The 18,976-nt window shown below is 39.3% G+C and overlaps 1 pseudogene; it reads left to right on the top strand.

Annotated features, from left to right (window-relative positions):
* Nucleotides 1-5,123: 5,123 nt before the first annotated feature.
* On the top strand, nucleotides 5,124-5,949 carry LOC119624227 (prohibitin 1-like; annotated as a pseudogene).
* The last annotated feature ends 13,027 nt before the right edge of the window (nucleotides 5,950-18,976 follow it).

The following is an 18,976-nucleotide window of genomic DNA, read 5'->3' on the forward strand; positions in this document are numbered from 1 at the left end:
TCCTTAATACAGATAATTGGTAGCAAATAGAGTTCACCCTATTTGCATATTGATCATTTTATTATTTTAAAGCTCTCAAGTGAGAAGACAAAATTGATTTAATATGTATAAAAATTGTGTCAATTTGCTTCTCTCTTTTGGTAACAGATTAAAGCCCCTTGTATACCAGATTTACATGAATGTATGCAAGTTCTTTTCTATTTCAAAACATTTTTTTAAATTAAGGTCATCTATAAATGTTAATAGAAATTGCTAATGTCTTCTGTAATAAAATTTGTAGTGTTATAAAGTCAGATTGGTATCTAATTTTCCTTACCCGTATGTCAAAACTAGTTTCTCTGTCCCTTAGTATAATATCTTTCTTCCTACTTATGTTACTTTATATAACCCCTGGTAATTAGATATTATTTCTCTGGCTGAATAATGTGAGCTGTATTAACCGTACTCACAATAATAGGTGTAACCAATTCTCAGCAACTAATGAACAATATGCTGTTAATCTCACCCAAAAATTTTTAACTTTTCTTATCTTTTTTAGCACACCTTTTATTTCTAAAGAAGTTCACAGTATTATTATATGCAAAAATCAATCAAAAATTTAGTTAGCAAATTAATCAGTGGTAGTCACAGAATAATAAATCCATAATGTAGTTAACGTGTCTCATTACATATGTATGAGTTTTCCTAGTATTTAGAATTATCTTCTATTGGGAACAATGGCTATTCATGAACTCATTAATTCATTTGTTCAACAAATCTATGATATTTCCACCTCATTCCAGACACTGCCCTCAAGAAATCCCTTCTTACCAGTCATCTTCTTCACACAGCTATAAAATAGCAGTCCATTTGAGCCCCACACCCATGTATCCAACTCCCTATCTTGTAGGAGTTGTCTTCATCTCCAGTTAGATGTTCCACAGGAACTCCAAACTCAGTGAGCACCCTGAATCCCAGGGACTGAGTTACATGCCTCATTCTTATATCAGCATATCGCCCCCTGGGCTTACTCCCAAAATAAGGCAGGAGAACAGGACTAAGCCAGCTATTCTAGCCCAAAACATGAACCAGGTTTCGTGAACCTCCCCATAGGTAAAGTAAGTAAAAGAATAAGGAGAGGACCAAAATGTGTTTAGGTAAACACATTTTGATTTCAAGGAAGTCAAGAGTAGGGAAAAGCTCTTCCCTGCCTGGCACAAGAGGAGGCCTCCCAGTTTCTACTCCAGCACTACCAACAACTGTTCTCATTTGTCAGTGCCCAGACTATTCAGCTTCTCCCCAAAGCCCCACATATTTCTGCTTTCACCCATCAAGGATTAACTGGTATAAGAATTTCTCTTCTACTAAAAACAGTTAGAAAACAGGGCAAAATATATGAAACAATTATTCATAGACTTTTGATAATAGGAACCACAAGGCTGATACTGAAAGAAAGGAAACCAATAAGTTAACCCCTATGATTGTCCTAGAAACCTGAAGGCAGTTTCTAGGCTACAGCACAGAGAGGGGCAACCAAACAGAGACGATATTCTTGAGGAATTGTGAAGACACATATAGAAGTTCAGGGAGGCTGAAATGCCTAGAATTTTTAGGACAGAGAAATGAAGAGGAGGGAGCTGCCTAGAAAGAAAATCTGGAGATCTGAAAGGGGTTTTCACTGAGTCTTTGACTGATGACCAATTTGTATATGATCGGGTTGAAACTATGAAGCCAAGGAAAGATCACTGAAAATCAGGAGGCCGAACAATTCCTAGAGTTTACTTATATCTAAAAATAGTTTGTGCTTCCATAAGACAGAGTGGAGAGGTACTATAATACATAATTAGGTAGAGTCCTCAGAAAAGTCATGCTTTAAAAGTGAGGATAAATTAACTCTAGAGTTAAGGCTGCTCTGAACCTTCCTGAACAAAGATAAAAAGCAACTTTCAAAAGGATTGAGCGAATCAAGTAACATGAATGTCTGCCAGAACGAAGTTCAGTATTCCTTTAAAAAATACAACAAAATATAACTTATTTATTAAAATATAAAATTAACAATGTCTAGCATCCAATAAGAAATAACTAGGCATGCAAAGAAGTGAAAAATGTGACCCATACCAGAAGGAAAATCAATAAACAGAAACAGGCTCAAAATGGCAGAAATAATGAAATTCAGGGACAAGAACCTTAAAAGAGTTTTTACAAACATTTTTAATAAGCTTAAGAATCTAAATGAAAACATGAACATGAGGAAAAGAGAAATAAAAAGTATAATAAAAGACCCAAATGGAACTTCTAGAGATGAAAAATACAGTATCCAAAATGAAAAAAAAAAAAGTCACTTAATGAACTGAAAAACAGAGTGGATAGTTCAGAAGAAAATATCAGTACACTTAAAGACAGAACAATAGAAACCATGGTAGCCAACTTCCAAGATGGTATCAATGATCTTCAATTCCTAGTACTTGTGTCATTGTGTAATACCCACCCATTGTGTAATACCTGGATTTGATATGTCTGTGTGATCTTCAGACTGGAGCAAAATTGAAGTTATGCCCTAAAGCTGTCATAAATGACATTTCCTCTTTCATCTTGCTCAGTTGAATCACTTGCTATGAGGGAAGTCAGCTATCAGGTCACAAAAACACTCAAATGACAGCAACTATGGAGCAGTCCAAATGGCAAAGGACAGAGACCTCCTGCCAACAATCAGAACCAACTTGCCAACAATGTAAGTGAGCCATCTTGGAAGTATATCTTCAGCCCTTATTAAGTCTTCAAATAACTGCAATCCTAAGACAATATCTTGACTGCAACTTGATGAGGGACACTCCAAGCCAGAACCATTAGCTAAGTCACACCCAAATTCATGATCCACAGAAATCATTTGATGTATATTTATCATTGTTTTAACCTATTAAGTTTTAGAATAATTTGTTGAGCAGCAACAAATACCTAATTCAGAGACTACTTTAAATGAATAGCACAGGGAAAAAAGTTTTTAAAAAAGCCCTAGTGGAATAATATCAAGCAGAATAAAATACATGTATTTCGAGTCCAGAATAAAAGGTGAGAACTAAAGTGGGGACAAAAAAATATTTGAAAAAATGTGGCTAAAATATTTCCAAATTTGATGACTATAAAGCCACAAATCTTAGAAGTTCAATAAAACCCAAGTAAAATAAACATTTAAAAAACAATTCTGCTTTTCTCCTCCATGATGGAAGATTAGATGCTTTTCTAGCATCCTTCACCTACTTGGAAGAAGCAAAACAATATTTCAAGATTCACACTGTGATCTTTTATTCAAGAAGGAACCTGAGAATTCAACAGAAAAGCAAAGGACACTTCAGATCTCAGGAAAAAAAAGGTAGGCAAGCAGTCTGCACAGCAACATCTGGCTGAGAAATGTGAGTGAAGCCCCAGTACATGAGAAGCCAAGACAGTGTCTTTCTACGAGTTAGTCCGTTCTCTCATTGCTGTAAAAAAGATGTGGGACTGGGTGATTTATAAAGAAAAGAGGTTTAATTGGTTCATGGTTCTGCAGGCTATACAGGAAGTATAGCAGGTTCTGCTTCAGGGGAGGCCTCAGGAAGCTTCCAATCGTGGCAGAAATCAAAAGGTGAGCAAAGTGTCTCACATGGCAGGAGCAGGAGCAAGATAGAGTAAGAGGGGAGATGCTGCACGCTTTTAAACAACTAAATCTTATGAGAACTCACTCACTATCACAAGAACAGTGCTGAAAGGATAACGCTAAACCACTCATGAGAAATACACTCCCATGATCCAACCACATCCCCCCAGGCCCCACCTCCAACACTGGGGACTAGAATTCGACATGAGACTTGGTGGGGCACACAGACCCAAAGCATATCAGTCTACATTCCACCTTTCCACTGGGGAACTGTACCAAAAGCACCTTGTCCCTCCCAAGCCCTGGAGCTAACTGGGGGAAAGGCTTGGATACTGTGAGAAGAAAAGACACTGAGAAATGTCCTAGGCATTTTCTCAAATCTGGGACCCAGTTGGAGGATAGTATTCTCAATCCTGGCCCATCCCAAACTTGGTGGGATAAGGCTACTTAGCAGCAGTGCCTGCCGTGGGCATTAGAGAGTCTTGGGCTGGAGATTGGAGTCCTGGGTCTGGAGTGAGGGAGGAGCTCCCATAGCCAGAACTGAGGAGCAAGTTTGGAGTGTGCTGCAATTATGGGCACTGGAACTGGGCTCTGCCTCTTCATGGGATCAGAGAAGGAGGAAATTTTCTGGAGAGCTGTGGTTTTGCACAGGTGGTGAAATTTGCAGACATGAACAGCTTTGCAATCTAAAGGCAATCTGCATGCAACTTTACTGAGTGCCCAACCTTGCTCTCTTGGTCAAAACGAGGGATTGAGCACAGCTGGATCTGGGGAGTGAGAGATAAGTGAGTACCACACCCACTCACCTAGTCTAGGAGCTAGTGCCACCCCTCCCTTCCCATGCAAGGAACTTCGTGCAGTGGCTGTTTTTCACTCCTTACCTGGGAACATCTCAAGGCATTTGGCAACTGCACCCTGGGCTCATCAGAGCAGATACTTGCACCCACAATTAGGAAGGCTGAGGGCAGGCTAGGCTAGTCCAGCTCCAACAGCTTCACCCCCACAACTCCCACTGAGGCTGAGCCTAGAATCCCAACCACTGAGCATCCCACAGCCCAGTCCAATGCCTGGGACACTGGAAAACTTCTCCTGGTAAACAAAGATCAAGATAAACCCAATTGCTGCCACCCTAGCCGTCTCTTACCTGCAAGTGCCACCTACTGGCCTGGGGGTCAAGTAGCACAACCAAATACAAAATCTGCGGACACAACTGCACAGCAATTGAGAATGAGAGAAGCTTCTTTGGCCCCCACGCCTCCAGCTTCTCAGGAGACCGTAAGCCTGTGGTCTCAACTGGTACACAACTACTACAACTGGCATTTGAGAAACCTACCACCCTAAGGTTATCTGTAACCAGTCTTTGCCACTGACCACACTCAGAAGCAAAGCAAAATGGCCCTACTCAACATACCTTATAGTCACAGCTTCAAGGAAAAATTAAAAAGTTCCATCTGTGGCTGGGGAATTCTTGTGGAGGTCAGAGTGGAAGCAGGTGTGGGAAGCTCCAGCACAAGGAAACATGACTGCCAAAGTGTTTGAGCTCATTAGCAAGTTTGGCCCACCGTTAGCTGTTGCAGCAGATGTGGCGAACTCTGCCTTACATAATGTGGATGCTGGGTGCAGAGTTATTGTCTTTGACCAATTCCATGGAGTACAGAACATTGTGGTAGGGAAAGGAATTCACTTTTTCATCCCATGAGTGTAGAAACCAATTACGTTTGACTGCCATCTCAGCTATGTAATGTGCCAGTCATCATAGGTAGCAAAGATTTACAGAATGTCAACATCACACTCCACATCTTCTTCTGGCTTTTGCTAGCCAGTTTCCTCACATCTATACCAGCACTGGAAAGGACTATGATGAGCATGTGCTGCCATCCATCACTATAGAGATCCTCAAGTCAGTGGTGGCTCACTTTGATGCTGGAGAACTAATCACATAGAGACAGCTGGTCTCCAGGCAGGTGAGCAATGACCTTAAGGAGTGAGCAGCCACCTTTGGGCTCATCCTAGACAACATGTCATTGGCATATCAGAGCTTCTGGAAGGAGTTCACAGAAGTGGTGAAAGCCAAACAGGTGACTCAGCAGAAAGCAGAGAGGGCCAGATTTGTGGTGGAAAAAGGCTGAGCAGCAGAAAAAGGCAGCCATCATCTCTGCTGAGGGCAACTCCAAAGCAGCCAAGCAGATTGCCAACTCACTGACCACCACAGGGGATGGTCTGATTGAGCTGCATAAGCTGTAAGCCACAGAGGATATCGTGTACCAGCTCTCATGCTCTTGGAACATCACCTACCTGCCAGCAGGCAGTCTGTGCTCCTCTAGCTGCCCCAGTGAGGGCCCACCCTGCCTGCACCTCCATGGGCCAAGTGAGTTACAGCCCTGATGATTCTTAACACCACCTTCCTTCTGCCCTGACCCCAGAAATCACAGTGAAATTTCAAGATTGGCTTAAAGTGAAGGAAATAAAAGTAAAATCACTTCGGATCTTAAAAAAAAAAAAAAAAAAAAAAAAAAAAATCCTGTCCAAATAAAAGTAAATGCAAAAATAAGAAATAAGAAATGATTGTTTCTTCAGATGAGAAGAAACAGCAAAGTGAGCCACCACTGACTTGAGGATCTCTATAGTGATGGATGGCAGCACATGCTCATCATAGTCCTTTCCAGTGCTGGTATAGATGTGAGAAAGGTAGCTAGCAAACATAAGAAACATAAGAAATAAAAATATTAAAAGTATGAAAAAGTAGGGTGTTATCACACATTGCCCAAAAAATCACACTAACTCTCTAGTAATGGATTCTAACCAAAATGAAATCTTTGAAATGCCAGATAAAGAATCAAAATATTGATTTTTAAAGAAGCTCAGTAAGATTCAGAAGACATCTGAAAACGAATACAAAAAAAATCAATTCAGGATATGAATGAGAAATTTACCAAGGAGATAAATATCTTAAAAATAGAACTTCTGGAAATGAAAAATATTGAATGAATAACAAAATACAGTTGAAACCTCCAATAGTAGACTAGAATACACAGAAGAGACAACATCAAAACTTGAAGACAGGCTTTTTTCATTAACCCAGTCAAGCAAAAATAAAGAAGCAAGAATGAAAAAAGAATAAACAAAGTCTTCAAGAAATATGGGACTAGGTAAAATCTCCAAGAAGTATAGGACTACGTAAAGTCTCCAAACATACAAATCATTGGTATTCCAATGGAATACCAATATATAGACTCATGGTATACAATGGAGTCCATGGGAATGCCAATGATTTGTATGGGAGAATAAAAAGCAAAAAGTTTTAACAACTGATTAAGGGAAATAATTCATAAAAAGTTCCCTAGTCTTGCAAGAGAATTAGACATTTAGATACAGGAGGCCCAATAAACACCAGGAAGATACACTGCAAGAAGGACTTTATCATGACATGTTGTCATCAGACAGTTTAAAGTAAACATGAAGAAAAAAAATCCTAAAATCAGCAAGAGAAAAGCATCCAGCCACCTATAAAGAAAACCTTGTCAGACTAACAGTGGAAATTTCAGCAGAAACTTTACAAGCCAGAAGATATTTCATTTTCAAAGTGCTTAAAAAAACCTACCAATCATGAATTCTGTGTCCTGCCAGAATAAGTTCCATAAATGAAGAGGAAATAAATTCTTTCCAAGACAAGCTAATGCTGAGGGAATTTGTGAGTACTTGGCCAGCCCTATAGGAAATGTCCAAAGGAGTTATAAACATGGAAAACAAAAGGTTGTTATTCACCATCATAAAAATTCATGAAGTATAAAACTCACAGGTCTTATAAAACAGTCACATAAAGGAGAAAGAGAAATAAATAAATGGCAACATGACAGAACTCCACCAAACCACAGATGGGGGTGGTGGGGGAAAGAAACAAATAATCTACAAAGCAACTAGATAACAATTAATATTATGACAATAATGAAAAATCACATAATCAATGTTAACATTAAATATAAATGGATTAAATGAATCACTTAAAAGATATACATTAACAGAAGGAATACAAAAACATGAACCAACTATGTGCTACTTACAAGAAACCCACCTTCTGGAAAAGACACTTATAGATTGATGGTAAAGGAGTGGAAAAAGATATTCCATGCAAACAGAAACCAAAAGCAAGAAGGAGTAGATATACTTACATTAGATAAAATAGACATTAAGCCAACCACAGTTAAAAAAAAAAAAAAAGACAGAAGTCATAATATGATAAAGGGATCAATTCAACGAGAGGACATAATGATCACAAATACACATGCATCCAACATTAGAGCCCTAAGATTCATAAAACAAATAACGCTAGACCTAAATAAAGCCATCGACTGCAATACAGTAATACCGGGAGATGTCACTGCTCCACTCATAGCACTAGACAGATTACTGAGACACAAAACCAACAAAGAAAAACTGGGCTTAAATTGGACTTTGGACTAAATGAACCTGAAAGACATTTATAGAACATCCTACCCCAAAATGGCAGAATAGACATTCTTCTCATCAGTTCAGGGAACATTCTCCAAGACAGATAATGTATTAAGCCACAAAACAAGTTTTAATAAATTTTTTAAAAGTAAAATTGTACCAAGTATCTTCTCAGACAACAGTGTAATAAAACTAGAAATCAATACCAAGAATAACTCTCAAAACGATACAAATACATGGAAATTAAGCATACTTCTGAATGATCTTTGGGTCAATGACAAAATTAAGATAGAAATTTAAAATTTTTTGAAACAAATGAAAATGGAAACATAACATACCAAAACTTCTAAGATGTAGAAAAAGCAGCACTAAAAGGGAAGTTTATAGTGTTAAATGTCTACATCAAAAAAAAAAAAAAAAAAAAAAAAAAAAAAGAAAGAAAGATAACAAAGTAACAACCTAACATTGCACCTCAAGTAACTAGGAAAAAAAAGAACAAACCAAATCCGAAGCCAGCAGAAGAAAAGAAATAACAAAAATCACAGCAGCACTAAATAAAATTAAGAACCAAAGAATACTGAGGATTAATGAAACAAAAAGTTAATTCTTTAAAAGATAAAGTTGATAAACCATTAGCTAGACTAACCAAGAAAGAAAGAGAAGATCCAAGTAAACGTAATCAGAAATTTAAAAGAAGATGCCAAAACTGATACCACATAAATACAAAAGATAATCAGAGACTACTAGGGGCAACTATATGCTCACAAACTAGAAAACCTAGAGGAAATGGATAAATTCCTGGAAACATACTACCAATCAAGATTGATTCAGGAAGAAATAGAAATTCTGAACAGACCAATAACGAGTAGTGAGACTGAATTAGTAATTTTTAAATCTCCCAAGAAAATAAAAGCCAATGACCACAGAGATTCACAACAAAATTCTGTAAAACATATAAAGAACTGGTACCAATCCTCCAGGTACTCTTTTAAAAAAATTGAGGTGAAGGGAATCTTTCCTAACTTGTTATATGAATCTGGTACCATCCTAATACCAAAGCCAGACAAAGATACAACAAAAAAAGAAAACTACAGACCAATATCACCAATGAACATAAATGCAAAAATCCTCAACAGAATACAAGCAAACCACATCCAAAAGCACATCAAAAAGATACTACACTATGATCAGGTGAGATTTATCCCAGAAATGCAAGAATGGTTCAACGTATGCAAATCAATAAATGTGATTCATTACTTAGACAGAATTAAAAACAAAAACGATATGATCCTCTCAATAGATGCAGAAAAAGCATTTGATAAAATTCAGCATCTCTTAATGACAAAAACCCTCAACAAACTAGGCATTAAAGGAGCATACCTTAAAATAATAAAAGCAATATATGACAAACCCACAGCCAATATCATACTGTACAGGTTAAACTTGAAATCATTTCCTAAGAACTGGAACAAGAAAAGGATGCCCACTTTCACCACTCCTATTCAACATAGTACTGGAAGTCTTAGACAGAGCAATCAGGCAACAGAAAGAAATAAAAGGTATCCAAATTGGAAAGAAGGAAATCAAATTATCTCTGTTGATGATGTGATCTTACAGCTAGAAAACCCTAGGGACTCCTCCAACAGACTCCTAAATTTGATAAATGAGTTCAGGAAAGTTTTAGGATAAAACAAAAATCAATGTACAAAAATCAGTAGCATTTCTATATAACAATAATGATCAAGCTAAGAATCAAATCAAGAAATCAATTCCATTAACAATAGCAACAACAACAAAATACCTAGAAATATATTTAACCAGGAAAGTAAAAGCTCTCTGCAAGGAAAACTACAAAACACTTGCAGGGGCCTTTGAAAACAGTATGCTGAGAATAGATAGGGCTCAAGGACAGTATCTCCAATTGAACTTTTAATGAACTCCCGTAGGCGCCAAGAAGGCGGGCAGGTAAGGAAGAGCATAGAAACAAGGAACTGAGTAGAAGGTTACATCTGAGAAAAGAAAGTTTGTTTTGTATTGCATTCTTTCTGCTGACGTGGGGTTTATGGGGTATAAATAAAGTAAGGCAGAGGCTCTGAGTGCGGCCGCCATGTTCTCTGTGTGTCTTTGTCTTGTGTGTGTTCTTTCATTCTCCACCACCCCCAGCACGGACCCCAACAACACTGGTAAAGGAAATTATAGATGACACAAACAAATGGAAAAACATCCCATGCTCATGGGTTAAAAGAATCAATATCATTAAAATGACCATACTACCCAAAGCAATCTACAGATTTAATGCAATTCCTATCAAAATATGAATACAATTTTTAACAGAAAAATACAATCCTAAAATTTATATGGAATCAAAAAAGAACCCATAGCCAAAACATTTCTAAGCAAAAAGAACAAAGCTGGAGGTATCAGATTACCTGACTTTACACTACAAGGCTATAGTAACCAAAACAGCATCCTACCGGTATAAAAATAGATGCATAGATAAATGGAACAGAATAGAGAACCCAAAAATACAGCCACATAGTTACAGCTGACCAATCTTTGACAAAGTTGACAAAAACATACATTGAGTAAAGGACACTCTTTTCAATAAATGTTGCTGGGGAAATCGGATTGCCATATGCAGAAGCATAAAACTGGAGCCCCTCCCCTTTCAGCTTATACAAAAATCAACCCAAGATGGTTTAAGAATTTAAATGTAAGACCTGAAACTATTAAAATACTAGAAGAAAACATGGGAAAAACTCTTCTGGACATTGACCTAGGCAAAGTATTCACAACAATTATGGCCTCAAAAGCAAATGCAAGAAAAACAAAAATAGACAAACGGGGCTTAACTAAAAAACTTATGCACAATAAAAGAAATAATCAACAGAATAAACAGACAACCTGCAGAATAGAAGAAAATATTTGCAAACTATTCATCTGACAAGGGACTAATATCCAGAATCTACAAGGAATTCAGACAACTGAACAACAAAAAAGAAATAGCCCCATTAAAAAGTGGGCAAAGCAGTTAGAACGGCGATCATTTAAAAAGTCAGGAAACAACAGATGCCGGAGAGGATGTGGAGAAATAGGAATGCTTTTACACTGTTGGTGTCAGTGTAAATTAGTTCAACCATTGTAGGAGACAGTGTGGTGATTCCTCAAGGATCTAGAACCAGAAATACCATTTGACCCAGCAATCCCATTACTAGGTATATATCCAAAGGATTATAAAATCATTCTACTATAAAGACACATGCACACATATGTTTATTACAGCATTGTTCACAATAGCAAAGATTTGGAACCAACCCAAATGCCCATCAATGATAGACTGGATAAAGAAAATGTGGCACATACACACCATGTAATACTATGTAGTCATAAAAAAGGATGAGTACATGTTTTTTTACAGGGACTTAGATGAAGCCAGAAACCATCATTCTCAGCAAACTAACACAAGAACAGAAAACCAAACATGGCATGTTCTCACTCATAAGTGAGAGTTGAACAATGAGAACACATGGACACAGCGAGGGGAACATCACACACCAGGGTCTGTCGGTGGGTGGGGGGCTAGGGGAGGGATAGCATTAGAAGAAATACCTAATGTAGATGACTGGTTGATAAATGCAGCAAATCACCATGGCACGTATATACCTATGTAACAAACCTGCATGTTCTACATATGTATCCCAGAACTTAAAGTATAATAATTTAAAAAAATAAACAAACAAAAAGTGGGCAAAGGACATGAATAGACATTTTTCAAAAGAAGACATACAAATGGCCAACAACCATGAAAAAAATGCTCAACATCATGAAGCATCAGAGAAATGCAAATTAAAACCACAATGAGATATCATCTTACACTAGTCAGGACAGCTACTATTAAAAAGTCAAAAAATAACAGATGTAATGAGTATGCCTAGAAAAAGGAACACTTATACACTGTTGGTGGGAATGTAAATTAGTGCAACCTCTATGAAAAACAGTAGAGATATTGCTCAAATAACTTTAAAAAAAAAAAAAAACACTACTATTTGATCCAGCAATCCCACTACTGGGTATCTACCCAAAATAAAAGAAATCATTATATTAAAAAGATATTTACATCTATATGCTTATCACAGCACTATTCACAATAGTAAAGACATGGAATTAACCTAAGTGTCCATCAACAGATGATTGGATAAAGACAATACAGCATTCCATTGTGTGTGTACTCACGCATACACACACAATGGAATACTACTCAGTCATAAAAAAGAATCAAATAAAAATGCTGGCAAAGATGGCCAACTAGAAGTAGCTGGTGTGCACACTCATGGAGAGAAATAGAAAGGGCAAGAAAATACAGCAAGGGCAGGTAAATACAGCATCTTCAATTGAAACATCCACGTACATGCATTGAGACTCATCAAGGAAACAACTCAACTCACAGAGAATGGAGAAATTCAAGGCAAGACGACCACCTATGTGGCAGCAAAATGGAGCCAGGGGAGCCTCCCCAGGCCAGGGAAGCAGTGAGTGAGTGAGCAACCCTGGGGATCCACACTTTTCCCATGCATCTCTGTAACCCTTGGCTCAGGAGATCCCCTCATGAACATACTCCACCAGGGCCTTCAGTCTGACATGCAGAACTCTGTGGAGTCTCAGCAGAGTAGCTGCTTAGGCACACACAGAACCCTGGGAGCCTTAGATATCTGGGGCTCTTTTTTCCCAGCAAAAAGCAGCTGCAACTCTGGCAAAGCAAGAGGTTACACACACCCCTGCCCCACGGATACCCCTAGGAAAGGGGCTGAATACAGGACGCCAAGCAGTGATGAGCTGCAGGCCCTGCTTCCATAGTACCTTACAGGATAAGACCCACTGGCTTGGGATCCAGCTAGCCACTGGTAGCAGCATTACATCTCCCTGAGATGGAGCTCCCAGAGTGAGAGGCAGTCCACCATCTTTGCTGTTTCACAGAGTTAACCATTGTTGTCTTCTGTGCAGCCGCCCTACAGAAAAGCGGCCAGACTGCTTTTTAACATGGGTCCCTGACCCTGCTTCTCCTCACCTCGTGGGGCCTGCTGAGCAGGTCTCCAGCCACTGGCTCAACAGTGTTTTCCATCCAAAGATGGCCACCATCTTTGCTGTTTGACTGCCTTAGCTATTGTTGCCCTTGAACTCCAAGGAGTCTGTGATGACTAGGGACTGGAGTCATCCTCCAACATAGCACAACTGCCCTACAGAAAAGCAGTCAGACTGCTTATCCACATAGGTCCTGAATCCCGTTTCTCTTCAGTGAGCAGAATCTCCCAACCAGGGCCTCCAGCTGCCCCTGCCACTGTTTTCCAGCCGGCAGCAGTTTCAAACCTCGCTTAGACAGAGCTCCCAATGGGAGAGGTAGGCTGCCATCTTTGCTATTTAAGCAATCTTAGCCATTGTTGCCTTCAGGCTTTAGAGAGTTCACAGTGACCAGGAGCTAATGTGACCCCAGCAAAGCACAGCTGCCCTACAGAAGAGCAGCCAGACTGCTTTTTTACATGTCCCAGATCCTATTCCTCTTGACTAGGTGGGCTCTCCCAACCAGGGTGTCCACCCACCTCCTGCCAGTGTGTTCAGGCTAGCAACAGGTCTGTACCTCCTTGGGACAGAGCTCCCAGAGGGAGGGGAGGCCACTATCTTTGCTGTTTCATAGCCTTCAGTGTTGATACCTTCAGGTACTGGAAAATCTGAGGTGACCAGAGACAAAAGCAGGTTCCCAGCATACTGCAGCAGCCCTGTGGAAAAGTGGCAAGACTGTTTGTTATGTGAGTCCCTAATCCTGTATCTCCTCACTGGGTGGGTCCTCCCTGTCTGAGACTCCAACCACCCCTCACCAGGGCTATCGAACCAATATCAGCTCTGCAACAACTTGGGAGACAGTTCCCAGTTGGAGGGGCATGTTGCCATCTTTGCTGTCTCACAGCCCTTGCCATTGTTATCTCTAAGCACTGGAGAGTTCGTAGGGTCCAGGGGCTGGTGCAGATCCCCAGCACAGAACACCAACCTTACGGAAAAGTGGCTGGACTGTTCACACAGGTCCCGGTCCTCACTTCTCTCTGGGCAGGACTGCCTAATCTGGGACTCCAGCAAAACCACCCTGCCCCTGCCTGACCACTTCAATCCGAAGCAGTCTAGAATTTCTCCAAGGAGGAAATCTCAGAGCCACAACCCCTCTGCAATCGTGGTTGCAGTGTTACCACCCTAGCAGTCCTTGGGCTGGGGAAGGAACAAAAGGCCTAGAAACCACGATGGTATATTCAGCACACCACAAACACCCTGGAGAGAAGTTCACCCCCTCTTCCCTAGGAACCTTCACCCCCAACTCTTCACTTCACCAAGCAGGGCCCCCAGCTCATGACCAAAGTACAGTCATCCCCCCTAGAGCTGAGCATATCTACTGGTAGCAGCCCAGAATTTCTCTGAGCAGAAGCTCCCAGAGGCATACAACAGCCCCTCTGCCACTGCTACAACAGCAGATCTATCCCTGCTGCCCCTTGGTATTGGGAAGAAACAAAGAGCCTGAGGCTACACCCAAGCTTTTAGCACAATCACCATATAGAGAGGAAATCAGTCTCTTCTCTCAGTGATGCCTTGGCTCTCTGCTCCCTGACAGGCAGAGCCCAAGCTCACACCAACAGGGCAACTGCCCTACTCCATTGGCTGAACAGTCCTAGTAACAGCAGCTGTGTGTTTCTCCGAGGTGGAACCACCAGGAGCAATCAAAAGCCTCTTTGCCACTGCCTCTGCAGTGGTACTACCACTGTTAACCTTGGACTAATGAAGGAGTAACAACCCCGAGTACCTCATCTACATGTCCAACAAGCTGCAATCAACCTAAGGAAAGGAGGCCAGTCTGTCTCCCATGGGTCCTACCCATCCTCACTGCTTATCACCAGGCAGGAAGCCCACAGTTTGGGCCCACAGCACAGACCACCCCCCATCCCAGGCTGTTCACACTGAGCAATTGCTGGCCTGCATCTCTCTAGGAGATGAGTAAAAGACTCTCAGCCACGACCACTACTAAGGTCCCTTCTTCTACTGCCTCCAAGTTGTGGAGGAAATATAAACCCTGAAATCACCTTAGAGCTGCAGTGCATAGACTGCACTGACTGCCTGCAGTGACTGCCAAGCCATGATCTATAGTCAGCACTCAAGTGGAACAGGAGTCCACAGTTTCTAAGCATTAAAGGGAGCATGACTGCAACTGTGAAGAAATATAGGAGAGTGGCACAACTCAGCAGGAGCCTACCAACTGACCACTACATTGAAGCACCACCTGTTAGATCAAACCCCAAAACTTCAACACCAAAAATACCTCACTAACTTACCCCCATGTGAAGCCAAAGACAAGAATCAGCTATAAATAAAGACCCTGTACAAAGCCTTGGTCATGTGAAAATGTCCAGAAAAGAAGTCTATTGATTGTACTCAATCTATACCACATTTAAAGGAACACTCACACACAGAAATTTAAAAAACAATGCAAGAACTCCAGCAACTCAAATGGCCAGAGTGTCTTATGCCCTGTAAATGACCTCACTGGTTTCCCAACAAGGTTTCCTAACCAGGCCAAATTGCCTGAAATGACAGAAAAGGAATTCAGAATGTGGATAGGAATAAAGATCATCAGGATTCAGGAGAACAGCAAAACTCAATCCAAGGAAACTAAGAATCACAATAAAATAATGCTGGGGCTGACATATGAAATAGCCAGTATAAAAAGTAACCTAACTGATCTTGTAAAGCTACTGATCTGAAACACACTACAAGAGTTTCACAATGCAATGGAAAGTATTAACAGCAGAATAGACCAAGCTGAAGAAAGAATCTCAGAACGTGAAGACTTGTTTTCTGAAATAAGACAGTCAGACAAAAATAAAGAAAAAAGGAATGAAAAATGAATGAGCAAAACCCCTGAGAAACATGGGATTATGTAAAGGGGGAAAATCTATAAATCATTGGCATACCTAAAAGGGAGGGGAAGAAAGCAAACAACTTGGAAAGTGTGTTTCATGATATCATCCATGGAAACTTTCCCAATGTCACTAGAGAGACCAACAGTCAAATTCAGGAAATACAGAAAATTCCTACAAGGTTCTACACAAGAAGATCATCCCCAACACACATAATCATCAGATTTTTCAAGGTTGAAATGAAAGAAAGAATGTTAAAGGCAGCTAGAGATAAAGGGAATCCTATCAGGCAAACAGCATACATCTTAGCAGAAACCCCACAAGCCAGAATAGATTGAAAGCCAATATTCAACATTCTTAAAGAGAAATATCCTCAACCAATAGTTTTACATCCAGTCAAACCAAGCTTCCTAAGCAAAGGAGAAATAAGATCCTTTTCAGATAAGCAAATGCTGAGAGAGTTCATTACTATCAAACCCACCTTACAAGAGATCTTGAAAGGAGCACTAAATATGGAAAAGAAAGACCATTACCAGCCAATAGATAAACACACTTAAGTACACAGACTAGTTGCATTATAAAGCAACCACACAAACAAGCTGGCATAATAACCAGCTAACAACATGATGATAAGATCAAATACAGATGTATCAATATTAACCTTGACTGTAAACAGCCTAAATGCCCCATTTAAAAGGCACAGAGTGGCAAGCTGAATTTAAATAAAAATAAAATTTTTTTTAAAAAAGCAAGACTCAATGATATGCTGCCTTCAAGAGACCTGTCTTACACACAGTAACACCCATAGGCTCAAAATAAAGAGATGGAGGAAAATCAACCAAGCAAATGGAAAACAGAAAAAAGCAGGGGTTGCAATCCTAATTTCAGACAAAACAGACTTTATACCAACAAAGATCAAAAAAGACAAAGAAGTAAATTACATAAGGGTAAATAATTCAATTCCACAAGAAGACCTAACTATCCTAATTAGATATGTACCCAACACAAGATTCCTACAGCAAGTTCTTAGAGACCTTCAAAGAGACTTAGACTTCCACACAATAATACTTCACTTACAGTCTTAAAAAGAGCATCAAGACAGAAATTTTAAAAAGATATGCAGGACCTGAACTCAACATTGGACCAAATGGATGTGATAGGCATCTACAGAACTTTCCACTCAAAAACAACAGAATGTACATTCTTCTCATTGCCACATGGCACATTCTCTACAATCAACCACACAGTCAGGCATAAAACAATCCTCAGCAAATGCAAAAGAACTGAAATCATAAAAAGCACAATGAAAATAGAAATCAATACTTTAAAAAAGCTCAAAACCATGCAATTACATAGTTATTAACCTGATTGTGAATAATTTGGAAAGAAATAATGAAATTAAGGCAAAAATTAAGAAATTATTTCAAACTAAGGAGAACAAAGATGCAACAGGGCAGAATGTCTGGGACACAGCTAACACAGTGTTAAGAGGGAAATTTATAGCACTAAATGCCTGTTTCAAAAACCTAGAAAGATCTCAAATTAACAACCTAACATCACAACTAAAAGAACTAGATAAAAAAGAGTAAATGAACCCCAAAGGTAGCAGAAGACAAGAAATAACCAACATCAGAGCTGAGCTGAAGGAGATTGAGACACAAAAAAAATTCAAAGGATTAGGAATACAGGAGTTGGATTTTTAAAAAGATTAATAAGATAGGCCACTAGCCAGACTAATAAAAAAAAATAGAGAATATCTAAATAAAGACAATTAGAAATGGCAAAAGGAGGTGTTACCACTGACCCTACAGAAATACGAATAACCATCAGAAACTACTACAAACACAAACTAGAAAACCTAGAAGAGATGAACAAATTGCTGGACACACACACCTTCACAAGACTGAACTAGGAAGAAATTGATTCCTTGAACAGGCTAATAATTAGCTCCAAAATGGAATCAGTAATAAATAGTCTGCCAACCAGAAAAAGCCCAGGACCAGACAAATTCACAGCTGATTTCTACCAGATATACCAAAAAGAGCTGATACCATTCCTACTGAAACAATTCCAGAAAATTGAGGAGAAGGGACTCCTCCCTAACTCATTCTATGAGGCCAGTATCATCCTGATACCAAAATCTGGCAAAGACACACCAAAAAAAGAAAAAGAAAAAAACTTCAGGCCAATATCCTTGATGTAAAAATTCTCAACAAAATACTTGCTAACTGAATCCAGCAGCACATCACACAGCTAATCCACCACAATCAAGTAAGCTTTAACCCTGGGATATAAGCTTGGTTCAATATATGCAAATCAACGAGTGTGATTCATCACATAAACAGAACATAATCATCTCAGTAGATGCAGAAAAGGCTTTTGATAAAATTCAATATCCGTTCATGTTAAAAACTCTCAATAAGCTATATATTGAAGGAATATATCTCAAAATAATAAAAGCCATCTATGACAAAACCACAGCCAACATCATACTGAATGGGCAAAAGCTGGAAGCATTCCCCTTAAAAACCAGCACAAGATAAGGATGCCTTCTCTCACCACTCTTATTCAATATAGTATTGGAAGTCCTAACCAGAGAAATCAGGCAAGAGAAAGAAATAAACGGAATCCAGACAGAAGGAGAGAAAGTCCAACTATCTCTGTTTGCTGACAGTATAATTCTATATCTAGAAAACCCCATATTCTTTGCCCAAAAGCTCCTTAATCTGATATAACTTCAGCAAAGTTTCAGTATACAAAATCAATGTACAAAACTCACTAGTATCCCTATACACCAACAACAGCCAAGCTGAGAACCATACCAAGAATGCAATCTCATTCACAATTGTCACAAAATGAATAAAATATGTAGGCATACAGCCAATGAAGGAGCTGAAAGATCTCAACAATGAGAATTACAAAGCACTACTCAAAGAAATCAGAGGTGATACAAACAAATGGAAAA

Source organism: Chlorocebus sabaeus, chromosome 20, assembly GCF_047675955.1.
Source record: "Chlorocebus sabaeus isolate Y175 chromosome 20, mChlSab1.0.hap1, whole genome shotgun sequence".
Classification (NCBI taxonomy): Eukaryota; Metazoa; Chordata; class Mammalia; order Primates; family Cercopithecidae; genus Chlorocebus; species Chlorocebus sabaeus.